This window comes from Takifugu rubripes, chromosome 1 (genome assembly GCF_901000725.2).
Source record: "Takifugu rubripes chromosome 1, fTakRub1.2, whole genome shotgun sequence".
In the NCBI taxonomy this organism is placed as follows: domain Eukaryota; kingdom Metazoa; phylum Chordata; class Actinopteri; order Tetraodontiformes; family Tetraodontidae; genus Takifugu; species Takifugu rubripes.
This window is the reverse complement of record NC_042285.1, coordinates 4958532-4972622: the sequence shown is the minus strand read 5'-3', so window position 1 is coordinate 4972622 and position 14091 is coordinate 4958532. Positions and strand designations below refer to the sequence as shown.

The following is a 14091-nucleotide window of genomic DNA, read 5'->3' as shown; positions in this document are numbered from 1 at the left end:
CTTCATGAAAATCCGAAGCTTTCAGCATCCACAATTGTTGCACCTCACTTCGACTGGAGTCCAAATCAGAAGTCAACAAGTTGATTCTACACCGATTCTACACAATGCAACCATTTTAAAAAATGTTTCCTTTCACTAACTTGGAAGGTATTTTGACCGACACACACTTTACATACGGTGTAGATCTTGTCCAACCGCCCTGACAGAACCCAAAATACGAACATACGGCAGATAAGCCGGTGCAGGACGAGAGGTTTGTTGCTTGTAAGCTGTGTTTTGTTCTGGTACATGTTGATTTTTATTTGTCTTCTCTCAAAATAATTGTTATTTTAGCCTGAGTTGCTGCAGTTTATCAGAGACCAGCTGTGATTCTGTGGCCTCAGCTCTGAAGTCCAACCTCTCCCATCTGAGGGTTCTGGACCTGAGCTACAACACGTTGCAGGATTCAGGAGTGAAGCGGCTCTGTTCTGGACTGGAGAGTCCAAACTGTAAACTGGAGAGGCTCAGGTCAGTCTTCATTTTTCTACCTATATAACTGCTAAGATGGTGAAGTGAGGCTGTTCTCAACACTGCTGTGATGCACGACATTAAAAAAATTCCTTGTAATATCGTGAATTCAGGTACGACCGAACGAAGAACTAACGTAGGTTTAATACTGACGCAGATAACATGCAGACCTGCACCATAAAACCTTATCCTGCATTTTTCAGATTGATTAAGTGCAGTTTATCAGAGATCAGCTGTGGCTCTCTGGCCTCGGCGCTGAGGTCCAATCCCTCCCATCTCAGAGAACTGGACCTCAGCCTCAACAATCTGCAGGATCCAGGAGTGAAGCTGCTCTGTGGTTTTCTCCACTTTCCAAACTGCCGACTGGAAAGTCTGAGGTAAACACCATTCTCAAAAATGTCCATTATTCCATCCGAGGGTCCTCACACTTTCTGAGTGTGTGTGTTGTGCCCAGTTCCTTCAGGAGGGAGGGCCACACGGTGACCACTTATTCATAATAAATTGATTTAAGGACAATGAAAAAGCCAACAGATGGTCACCAAAATTAGACAAAAGTACGTGAGGGTGCCTGGTAGACACCAGCCAACGAGGAGGTAGATGGTGAGGGAGACAGGAAGTCATCTAAGACAGGTTGTGCCTTTAAAGATGAGCCACAGGTGAGATGGATCTCCATGATGAGATGGGAGGGAAAGAGGTGTGAGAACCTGGGAAGAGTGAGGGCCAGAACAATATATATTCTCCTTTGGAACAGTGCAAACCTGAGAGGTTGGAATTGTGGTAATTACATATTACTATCATTTTTAACCTGTAACTAAATTAAATATTTACAGATCATGCCTTTGATTAATGTTTCAGATTAATACTGGTTTCACTTATAACCTTATAAAAGTTTCCCTTCTTTATTTAGATTAAAGCGCTGCAGTTTATCAGAGATCAGCTGTGACTCTCTGGCCTCGGCGCTGAGGTCCAATCCCTCCCATCTCAGAGAACTGGACCTGGGTCAGAACCAGCTGCAGGATTCAGGAGTGAAGCTGCTGTCTGATCTCTTAGATAATCCACACTATGGGCTGGAGACATTGAGTCATGGCTGGTTGTGTTGTGACTCCTACTCTGGCCCCACCTCCTCCTGGGCAATCAGCTCAACCACCACCACCTGGGCCCTCTCCTGCAGCTGCACCCAATCCGCCCAAACGACTCTGCACCCATAAAAGGCCCCTATGCACTCAGGCCAGTGCTTGATCTTACTGATGTTTTTGGCAACACGTCCCGTGGACCCAGCATCTCTCCAGGCTCCCCAGCGACTCCCTGCGTCTTCCAGAGACTCCTCTGCAACCTTCCTAGCCCCTCTTCCTCTGACCTCTTCCTCTTCCCCTTCCTCGGACGGATTTCTCCTATCCTCTGGACACTTGGACTCTCCCACAGACTCTCGCCCCTGGATCTCGAACTTGGTTCGTCTGCCGCATCACGCACCTATAGTTTGTCTCGGCCTCTCTCATTTTGTTTCTTCCCTCCTGGTTTTTTTGCTTCATTAAACCTTCAGAGTTTACTTTTTTAATTCCCGTGTCTGTCTGCCTTCTTTGGGGTTCCGCCACACTTGACCGCCAGTCCTCTCGAGCGTAACAGAAAGATCAAGCCAAGATGAGTCAAGGTGGAACCCCGGGGCAGCCGGGCGACCCTAGGACCCCCACGTTACCCTCCCCCCTCGAAAGAAGAGTGGAGGCCCACTCTGCCCAGCTCTCCTCCCTTCAGTCGGAGCTAACCAAGGCCTTCCCCACAATCCAGGGGGAGATTTCCGAGCTCCAGAGCTCCTCCCAGACCACCTCCAGTACCCTGTCCGCCCTCTCCAACCAGATGTCCGCCATGGCAACCGTTTTGGCTTCCATTATTCAGAAGCTAGGCAGCGACCCCGGTGGGGCTGCTCCATCAGAACCATCTCTCCCGCTTTCTCCCCGAGCCGAGCCCAACCTTGCCAGCCCCCGTGTGTTCGGCGGGGATTTCGACCTGGGCAAGGGGTTCCTCCACCAATGTGAGCTGCTCTTCCGCCATCAGCCCTCCAGATTTGTTTCCGACGAGGCCAAGGTTGGATTTATAACCTCCCTCCTGGCCGACAAGGCATTGAGCTGGGCCATAGCTGCCGTCGACCTGGACCCCCGCCTCTCCTCAGACTACAGCGCCTTTCGACGGGAGTTCAAGGCTGTGTTCGAGCACCCCACCTACGGTGAAGACGCCGCGAGTCGTCTGCTCGCTCTCCAGCAGGGGTCACGGTCAGTTGCGGAGTACACCCTTGAGTTCCGCATCCTGGCTGCAGAGAGCCGCTGGGGCGAGACCGCGCTCCGTAGCGTCTATCGACGGGGCCTGAGTGAGGCAATCAAGGACCTGATTGTGAGAGACCGCCCCTCGTCACTCAACGAGCTGATCACCCTCTCGCTCCAGATGGATGAACGACTACGGGAGCGCCGCCAGGAGCGCGCCCAACGTGCGGGCGGTTCTACCCGCCAACTCTCCCACCGCACTTCCTCTGTCCCTGACTTCTCCCTTACCAGCACTGCCGCCCCGCCTCCTCACATCCTCTTGCAATCCCCAGCTCACTCCTCCCCCAGAGTCGGAGAGGAACCCATGCAGATCGGCCGGTCCCGTCTCTCACGGCAGGAGCGGGAGCAAAGACTCCGAGACCAGTTGTGCCTGTACTGCGGAAACAACGGCCGCTTCATCCAAGCCTGCCCCGTCCGACCAAAAGGGCCTGCTCACCAGTAGGGGGAGTACTGGTGAGCCGAGCTGTGATTCCCCAACCCACGGAGCAACACAACCGCCTCTTCCCCGCAACCCTCTCCTGGGATAAGGAGTCTATTCCGGTGAGTGTTCTCATTGACTCTGGGGCTGATGAGTCCCTGATGGACTTTTCTCTCGCGCGTCAAGCTGGCATTCCCCTGGTTCCTCTCGATCGCTCCCTGTCCCCCCAGGCGATCGATGGCCGCTCTCTGGGTAACATCACGCATCGCACCATCCCACTCACCCTAACACTCTCGGGTAATCACATAGAGAGTACACCTTTCCTGGTTTTGCACGCCCCCACCGCTCCACTCGTGTTAGGAAGACCGTGGTTGGAAAGGCACGACCCCCACATCTCATGGACTTCGGGTCGGATCCTGGGGTGGAGCGTGGCCTGTCACGCCAACTGCCTTCGCTCCGCCCCCTCTCCATCCAGTAATCCCAGGCCCGCGCTCACTCCCCCGGATCTCACTGGTGTTCCCCCTATCTACAATGATTTAGCCCCAGTGTTCAGTAAGGACAATGCTCTGTCCCTTCCCCCTCACCGGCCCTATGATTGCCCCATCGACCTCCTCCCCGGGGCTCCCTACCCCACGGGTCGACTTTACAATCTCTCCATCCCAGAGGAGGTGATGCGCAACTACATCACTGAATCCCTTGCCTCTGGGATCATAAGACCATCGTCATCCCCCTTAGCTGCAGGTTTCTTCTTTGTAGCCAAGAAGGATGGCGGCCTGAGGCCCTGCATCGACTTCCGCAAACTTAACAACATCACCGTTAAGAACAAGTACCCTCTTCCCCTTATGAGTTCCACGTTCGAGCCTCTCACTCATGCCCGGGTGTTCACTAAGTTAGACCTCCGCAACGCTTACCACTTGGTGCGGATCAGGAAAGGGGACGAATGGAAGACCGCCTTCAACACACACCTCGGGCACTTCGAATACCTGGTCATGCCCTTCGGCCTCTCCAACGCCCCCGCCGTCTTCCAGGAGTTGGTCAACGATGTGCTCCGGGACATGATCAACGTCTTTGTGGTGGTCTACTTGGACGACATCTTGATCTTCTCCCGCACCATGGAGGAGCACCACCAGCATGTTCGCCTGGTCCTACAACGGCTTTTGGAGAACCGACTATTCATCAAAGCCGAGAAGTGCGTCTTCCACTCCGCCTCAGTGGGGTACCTCGGCTACATCGTGGAGGAGGGGCGGGTGCGCGCAGATCCGGCCAAGATCCAGGCTGTGGTGGAGTGGCCACGCCCCACCGACCGCACTCAGCTTCGCCGGTTCCTTGGGTTCGCCGGGTTCATCCGGCGGTTCATCAAAGGGTTCAGTCAAGTGGCTGCCCCTCTCTCCGCTCTCACCTCCACCTCGCGCCCTTTCGCCTGGACACCGGAGGCTGAGACCGCCTTCTCGGCCCTCAAGGACAGGTTCACGACGGCTCCGGTGCTCGCCCATCCAGACCCCGCTCGGCAGTTCATCGTCGAGGTCGATGCTTCGGACGCGGGCATCGGGGCAGTCCTCTCCCAGCGGTCCGAGGCAGACCAGAAGATTCACCCATGTGCCTACTTTTCCCGCCGTTTTGATCCGGCTGAACGAAATTACGATGTGGGCAACAGGGAACTTCTGGCGGTCTATGGAGCCTTGGTGGAGTGGAGACACTGGCTGGAGGGAGCAAAGCACCCGTTCCTTGTGTGGTCGGACCATAAGAACTTGACCTATGTGAGAACGGCCAAGAGACTCAATCCCAGACAGGGCCGCTGGGCTCTCTTCTTCAGTCGGTTTGATTTCACCCTCACTTTCCGTCCTGGTTCCAAGAATATCCGGGCTGATGCCCTCTCCCGCCAGTTTCCGGAGGAATTCCCCGGCGCCCCCAGGGACCCTGACACCATCGTTCCCCCGGCCCGGGTCATAGGGGTCATCTCCTGGCCGATCGAGACGGCCGTCGAGCAAGCCCAGAGAGACGAGCCAGATCCTGGGAACGGGCCTCAGGGCCGAATGTTCGTGCCTTCCTCCGTCCGGCCGCAGGTGCTAGAGTGGGGCCACTCCAGTTGTTTCGCCTGCCATCCAGGCGTGCGTCGGACGGCGGAGTTTGTGCAGCGGCGCTTCTGGTGGCCCAACCTCCAAGAGGATGTTCGGGAGTTTGTGGGCGCCTGCACGGTCTGTGCCCGCAGCAAGGCCTCCCATCGCTCGCCAGCAGGCCTTCTGCACCCCCTTCCCGTCCCCAGTCGACCCTGGTCTCACGTAGCCCTGGATTTTGTGACGGGCCTCCCCGTCTCGCAGGGGAACGAAACCATCCTGACCATTGTGGACCGCTTCTCCAAGGGGGTCCACTTTGTCGCCCTCCCCAAACTCCCTTCTGCTGCAGAAACAGCTGAACTCCTGGTCTCCCACGTGGTACGTCTCCATGGGATCCCCCTTGACGTGGTCTCTGACCGTGGCCCCCAATTCACTTCTAGGGTGTGGCAGGCCTTCTGCAAGGGGATTGGGGCCACGGTCAGCCTGTCCTCTGGGTACCACCCCCAGTCCAACGGACAAGCCGAACGGGCCAACCAGGCTTTGGAGGCGGCCCTGCGCTGCGTGACCACCAGCAATCCTGCCTCCTGGTCCAAGTTCCTGCCGTGGGTGGAATACTCCCTCAACGCCATGGAGAGCTCTGCTACTGGTATGTCCCCCTTTCAATGTTTCCTGGGCTACCAACCCCCTCTGTTCCCCCAGCAGGAGCTGGAGATCGCAGTGCCGTCTACCAGGGCCCATCTCCGCCGATGTAGGCGCATCTGGAAGACTGCCCGCAAAGCCATCTTGCGGGCCACTGAGCAGTCCCGGCGTTCGGCCAACCGGCGAAGGAGGCCGGCCCCTGCTTACCGGCCTGGCCAGAAGGTCTGGCTGTTGGCCCGGGACCTGCCCCTCCAGACCTCGCAGACTTCCTCCAGAAAGCTGAACCCCCGCTACATTGGTCCATACACCATCTGCAGCATCGTCAACCCCTCTGCAGTCCGTTTGGATCTCCCTGCCGCCCTCAAGGTCCACCCGGTCTTCCACGTCTCGCTCATTAAACCCTTCTCCACCAGCCCCCTGTCCCCTCCTGCTCCGACTCCACCTCCCCCACAGGTCCTGTCGGACGGAGAGCCGGTGTGGAGCGTTAACAAGCTGCTGGCGGTCCGCCGACGGGGAAGGGGCTTCCAGTACCTGGTGGATTGGGTGGGTTACGGCCCCGAAGACCGGAGCTGGGTGCCCCCATCCTATCTCGCTGACCCCTCCCTCCTCGAAGACTTCTACCGGGAGCACCCGGATGCTCCTGGGCGGTCGTCCGGTGCCTCCCGTAAGGGGGGGGGTACTGTTGTGACTCCTACTCTGGCCCCACCTCCTCCTGGGCAATCAGCTCAACCACCACCACCTGGGCCCTCTCCTGCAGCTGCACCCAATCCGCCCAAACGACTCTGCACCCATAAAAGGCCCCTATGCACTCAGGCCAGTGCTTGATCTTACTGATGTTTTTGGCAACACGTCCCGTGGACCCAGCATCTCTCCAGGCTCCCCAGCGACTCCCTGCGTCTCCCTGCGTCTTCCAGAGACTCCTCTGCAACCTTCCTAGCCCCTCTTCCTCTGACCTCTTCCTCTTCCCCTTCCTCGGACGGATTTCTCCTATCCTCTGGACACTTGGACTCTCCCACAGACTCTCGCCCCTGGATCTCGAACTTGGTTCGTCTGCCGCATCACGCACCTATAGTTTGTCTCGGCCTCTCTCATTTTGTTTCTTCCCTCCTGGTTTTTTTGCGTCATTAAACCTTCAGAGTTTACTTTTTTAATTCCCGTGTCTGTCTGCCTTCTTTGGGGTTCCGCCACACTTGACCGCCAGTCCTCTCGAGCGTAACAGGTTGTAGCCAGTCAACTCCCGCTCATCTGCTGCATCACTCACTGACCACTGGTGAAGAGCATCTGTGGAAACATCTGCCGTCTACGCCGTCCATAGATGAGAAATTCAGTTTTTAAAAAGCGGTGGTGGACTTTCAGGAGATCAGTCGATGGTCGACAAAGCAGAAGCAGCTTCGCCTTGAAGTTAAATTAGTTCCTGGTATCACACAATGCATCTTTATAAAGTTCTAAATGGCTCCTCGGCCACTCTTATAAGCATGAAAACATTCTCTTAATTGTCTCTTCAAATGTCTGTATTATACGTTACTATTTAACATCATGCCTTCAGAATCTTTAGGGTTTAGTATTTACTGTCTCTGTGACATGGAGCATTGGAATATTTCAGCTGTAGCCAGCAAAAACCCATCAGAATGACTGCTATCGGTGGGAACCGCAGGTCATTTGACTTTAGTCAATCTGTTCAATGTTATATGATTTATTGCAATCTAATAAAAACAAATAATAAATGTGGGAAATAGTAAATAAAAAGAAGCAAAATGACCAAATAAATCTCCCATGAATACTGTAAATTTAAAGATGAGAACCTGCTGCACTGTGCCGTGCCCCTTCTGTTGAGAAAAGCCCAAGTGTGTCCTTCAGTCACCTCAGACATTCAGCCAGCTTTTAATAACTTTGTTCAAGCCCAGAATGCACTGGATTATTCCCACTGAAGATGGAAAAGCAGGTGGAAAACATGAGTTATTGTTAATTGTACTGGTGTATGACTATCGCGCATTACTGGACGACTATAAACTTGTTTTTCTTTCTTTGTGGAGATTAACACGTTAAAAATAAATTGCACTGGTTCAGCAGTTGATCTTGTGTTCTTATTTGACCTATACGACACAATTTCACAAAGCTAAACATACATTTTTACAGAATAGTTTTATCCTTCCGATTACCAGCACCAGCTATTCAAAATATATAATGTAGTGGGTTTAGTTAGTGAACTAAATGATGTCTGCCTTGTCTCTCCTCTACCTGTCCTCCCCCTTCTCCTCTCTCCCTACCCACCCCCCCATCAGCTGGACCCCCCCCCCCCCCCCCCCCCCCCCCCCATATGAGCCTGGTTCTGCTCAAGGTTTCTTCCTGTTAAAGGGGAGATTTTCCTGTTGATTGTTAGGGATCAGGCCCTGGGATTCTGCATAGCACCAAGTTTGACTACAACAGACATTACAAATAAAGATGATTTGATTTGATTTAAAAATAAAAGAACTGCGCCTGAAAATGAAGCAGAAGCAATAAAACCCAACACCAGCGAAGCTTTCGAAGAATCTCAGATATTGATGAAAAATTCTGGAAATCATGATGGAGAGATATTTTTCTCTCGGCTCAAATTCCACAGCTATTAAGTGATTAAATGGATTTAATGGTGATATTCTGGAGTCCACAATTTCAGGTGAAGTTACACGGGGGAACAATTTGAAAATATCCTGTTGAGGTTTTTATTTTAAATTATTCTGATTAAAAATAAAATTGGCACGCTGATTCCAAAATTACAGTCACCCACCCCCCCCCCCCCCCCCCCCAGCCCGTCAAGTTTTGAAAGCTTCTCCTCCAGATAAGCAAATTTCCCCGAATGAGCTGTAGTCAGACTGGCCAGCTGATGACAACTGGATCAGCTCCGTTGGTGCAGTCACAATTAAGAGGTGTGTGCAGCCCCCAAAAGGTCAGTACGGTCAATATCCTATAGGGGACACTTTGAACCAGAGGGGATCCTATAGATCAAAAAGTTGACACAGTTTGATTCCGCACCCAAAAACGAACACCTGTCAGACGAACTCCAGTTCTTTCCCAGTATTTCAGTTAAAACGTGGACCAAATTGTTCTGAAGAGAGGCGCCTGTGCTGGATATGACGCGATCCAACCACAAACACGTGACGTGTAGAGGAAGAAGAAGGACTTCTGTCCTAAAATCTAAGAAGAAGAAGAGGGAGAATGAAGAGAGACCGCAGGTGCGTGTGTCTGCGGGGCCAGCTGTGGCTGATGAGCGGCTCCTCCACGCCCCCTGCAGGTAGACACCAGCAACAACCTTCCCAGAAACTGGGAACCCAACAAACGAGTTTTTCAAAGTATTCCTTTCAGACTAAGCAGGAAGACTGAAGACCGACAAGGTGAGTGTAAACGAAGAGCAATATTGAAAAGAATTAACAGTTGTGTTTGGAGATAAAATCAAGATTTGATTCAACTAGACTTCATATTTAGTTTTAGCACAAAACATCATTATACATTATAAATGAATACTTCTTATTTAGCTTTCTTATAGTTTGGCTTTAGTTATAGTTGAATAGTCTTTCTAAGTGAAGTTTAGTTTATTTTTCTGGTCTTTGCTACTGATGCTAAAATAACTTTAAACCCTCCCAGAATGCTTTAATGATAGTAATGTATACGCCATAAAGCTGTTGATTAGGTTTTAAAAGTGAAATTGAAACTATTCTCTTCGGACAAAGCAGGAAGAGCGACATTTTTGTGACAGGTGAAAAGCTATTAGAGTTCAGGTTACAGCTTGATATTTTGGTATTACCTGTCAAACAACATCTAATCGTGTGCAAGTTAGCATCTCTCAGCCGGACCAATTTAACACAATAAACTTTAAAAATAAATAAATAAATAAATCCACACAGGATCACAGGACACCAACAGGAGTTTTGGTTCATGTTGCACGTTTTCTCACAGTGGTTTATTGTTCTATGTTGTGGAACCACTGTGAAAGAAAAGCAGAAATGGGTGTCATTTCTTTCATCTATTTTAAATACAGCAGTGATCTTTGAGAACTTGGATTCTAGAAATAATTGAAGAGGGGAACAAAGGAGGGAAGTTAAAAAGTCCTTACTAGTATGTTTATGTAGCACCAAATAATTTATTGGCTGAGCTGAAGACAGTCCTTTCACCATGTTGGCCTGTGGAAAATCAGTGTTGTCGGGCCCGATGGACCAGCGTCCCTGTCGTTGCCGGACCACCGTTGGCCACCAGTTGGGTTTTGGGATCAAAGTCGGGGCGTTTCCTGTATCCGGTTCTCCTCACGGATCCATGACTACAACATGTTGCTGCAAGTGCAGAGACGTTTGCTCTGGAAAGAACTTTAGAGCACATTCAGTGCTGCAGGATGAGGGGCTGGAAAAGGTGCCAGTTCTTTTCTCACTGCAGGGAACAGTTAAAAAAAGCAGCTTAAACTCTGAAAACATGAAAATGATGCATATACATCATTGATTTATTGATTCAGTTGTTAGCCAGAATGTATTAGAAATGTTCCTGTTTGATAAAAATGCAGGGAATTGGGATTATTTAACTACAACCTCTACAGATTATTTACCTTCATCACAGTCTCATCACTATTTCTGATGTTTCCTCAGGATGGACGAGGACAGAGCAGAGTCCACAGTGCCCAGCTGTGTGTCCCTGAAGAGTGACCACTCCAAACATGGAATGATAAACTTCAAAAGTTCAGACAAAATGTAAGAAAACTAAAGCGTGATGATGTGTTTGTGTGCCAGCTGTTAGTCACATTAACAGCAGCAGGTTGTGAGTTTATTATTGGAGATGTTTAACACTTAAACCTCAGACAGTCATATAGTTACATACTTAATGTGAATATTGTTGATTAGAAACAAGAATCATATTTAAAACTGAAAGATGAATTCAGACATAAATGCTGGAACAATATTGAGTCTTGATCAGGTTTTTTCATCCTATAAATCAAAGGACTAATAGAGATGTGTTTCATAGTGAGAGGGGGGAGCACATCCTATCAAACTGGGACCAGTCAGCTCCACCTGGAGAGTCCTCTTGTTCACAATCTGGAAGCAGATCTGGAGATGCTGAAATGAAGCCCAAACAAAGTAAAATTATTCAATATAAAATTGAACTTGTGATGTCATGAATTTGTAGTTGTGTTGATGATTTATTATAGATGGAAACCATTGGTTTACTTATGTTCAGGAGGTGATCTGCAGGAGGTGATAGAAGGTCATAAGATGAGTCTGAAGAGAAGATGTGAACATGTGACTGAAGGAACTAATGAAGCAGGAAGTGGAACCCTGCTGAACACGATCTACACTGAGCTCTACATCACTGAGGGACAAAGTGAGGAGGTGGACACACAACATGAGGTGAGACAGCTTGAGATAACCTCCAAGAAGAACATCCAGGACACCCCAATCAAGTGCCAGGACATCTTCAAAGTCTTATCTGAGCAACAGAGACACATCAGAGTGGTTCTGACCAACGGTGTCGCCGGCGTTGGAAAAACCTTCTCAGTGCAGAAGTTCAGTCTGGACTGGGCAGAAGGTTTGGAGAACCAAGACATCAGTCTGGTGCTTCCGCTCTTATGGAGGGAGCTGAACTTGATGAGAGATGAGCAGCACAGTCTTCTCTCACTGCTTCATGTTTTCCATCCAACATTACAGAAGATCAGAGCAGAAGATCTGAGTGTCTGTAAACTTCTGTTCATCTTTGATGGCCTGGATGAAAGCAGATTTTCACTGGATTTCAACAACCATCAGCTCATCTCTGATGTCACACAAGTATCGTCCGTTGGCGTGCTCCTGGTGAACCTCATCCAGGGGGACCTGCTTCCCTCAGCTCTCATCTGGATCACCTCCAGACCTGCAGCAGCCTATCAGATTCCTCCCTCGTGTGTTGACAGGATCACAGAAGTACGAGGCTTCACTGACTCCCAGAAGGAGGAGTACTTCAGGAGGAGGTTCAGTGATGAAGATCTGTCCAAGAGAATCATCTCACACATCAAGGCCTGCAGGAGCCTCCACATCATGTGTCTGATCCCAGTTTTCTGCTGGATCACTGCTATAGTTCTGGAGGACATGATGACCAGAGACCAGAGAGGAGAGCTGCCCAAAACCCTGACTGACCTCTACTCACACTTCCTGATGGTTCAGATAAAGAGGAAGAAGCAGAAGTATGGAGGAAAGCAGAGACCAGAGGAACTGACTGAGGCTGACAAAGAACTCCTTCTGAAGTTGGGTCGGCTGGCGTTTGAACATCTGGAGAAAGGAAACTTCATGTTCTACTCAGAAGACCTGGAGCGATGTGGACTGGACGTCTCCGAGGTGTCGGTGCACTCAGGAGTTTGTACAGAGATCTTCAAGAGAGAGACTGTGATCTTCCGGAAATCAGTCTACTGCTTTGTTCATCTGAGCATTCAGGAGTTTCTGGCTGCCGTCTACATGTTCTACTGTTACACCAGGAAAGACACAGTGGTTATAAATAAGTTCCTAAAATTTTCGAAACCAAACCGCTTTCCCAGGTTAACATGGTTGTACACAAATTACAATCCAGTCACATCTCTTGATGACTTCCTCAGGAGAGCACTAATGAAATCTCTTGAAAGTAAAAATGGCCACCTGGACTTGTTTGTTCGCTTCCTTCATGGTCTCTCTCTGGAGTCCAATCAGAGGATCTTGGGTGGACTGTTGGATCAGATGGACAGCCACCCAGAAACCATCCAGAAGGTCCTCAACAACCTGAAGGAGGTGAACAGTGATGTAATGTCCCCAGACAGAAGCATCAACATCTTCCACTGTCTGATGGAGATGAAGGATCAGTCAGTCCATCAGGAGATCCAAGAGTTCCTGAAGTCAGGGGAGATATCAAAGAGGAGACTGTCAGAGATCCATTGTTCAGCTCTGGCCTACCTGCTGCAGATGTCAGAGGAGGTTCTGGATGAGCTGGACCTGCAGCAGTACAACACCTCAGATGAGGGACGACGTCGCCTGATTCCAGCTGTGAGGAACTGCAGGAAGGCCAAGTAAGTAAAGATTTTTAGGGCCGGACATCGGCGTTTAAATTAACCGAGTCGATCATGTCAGGTAGCAATACCCCCTCCAGTGGTCATTCGTTCAATTCTTTATTTCCATTGCAGCGTCCATAAATTAAAAAAACAACAATTTATTCAGAAATATTCAACACTGGCTGGATATAAGTTCAAAGTTCAATCCAGACAAACCAACATAAGGCAGGAATAATAGGAGCCACAAGTTAACTTACTATCATGAAATTACTGTCATGTAATTAAATAATTTTGGTTTGTTTGTATACATCGTATTCAAACGACAGAAAAACACATTTTAACTAATGACACGTGACTATTTTGCTTCATTTGTTCAACGTCAACACAGCCGGCCTCGTTGGTTTAAATGGGTGTTTTAGGTCTTTGTGGCGGTTACGTTTGGAGCCTTTATGTGACCCACAAAGTTGTTTGACCCTTTCCACACCCGTTTGGTGGCAACTTCATCACTAGCAAAAAAAGGTGCAGTGAAAATGATTTGAAGGAAAACAGGCAGATATAACAGAAGCTGAGGGCAATCGATGCAACCAGAGACACTGATGTCATCGATCGGATCGCTGAATTAAGACTTGACGCACGATCGTACAAATTGTATGAAATGCAAAATATCCAAAGAGCCGATGGACAGATAAAAAGATGCATGTTTGTTCAAACCATTTGCTGTAATCATTTTAAATATTGAGTAATTATGAGCTGTTCTAAAATAAGACAAATGTTCAGAATAATTCAGTTGCATTTCAGATCTGATGGTCGTTCAAACTGTTGCTCTACGGTGTTGAATTTAGCTTTTCCAGGAAATGAGCTACATTTGTTTTTAGGTAGATTCTCAGATAAGTTGATTAGAAATCCCAAAGTTTGATTCACTATTTTTGTTTCATGCACAACAGACTGTCTGGTAGTTTTCTTTTAAAGAGGCATTGGGAAGTTGTGGCCTCAGCAATGATGTCAAAGCCTTCTCATCTACGGGAGCTGAGCTTAAGCAGGAACAAAAGCCTGGCAGATGCCGGAGTAAAGTTACTGTCTTCTGCAATGATGCATCCAAACTGCAGACTGGAGACGCTCAGGTCAGGAGGCCTCTGTTTTCTAAATTTCTTTACATTT

The 14091-nt window shown here is 49.5% G+C and overlaps 1 long non-coding RNA gene across 1 annotated transcript; it reads left to right on the top strand.

Annotated features, from left to right (window-relative positions):
• The first annotated feature begins 9280 nt into the window (after positions 1-9280).
• Positions 9281-10968, top strand: LOC115253371 (uncharacterized). The gene is made up of 3 exons (XR_003891710.1): positions 9281-9301; positions 10541-10642; positions 10914-10968. It is a non-coding gene; the product is annotated as an uncharacterized lncRNA (long non-coding RNA).
• Positions 10969-14091: the final 3123 nt, after the last annotated feature.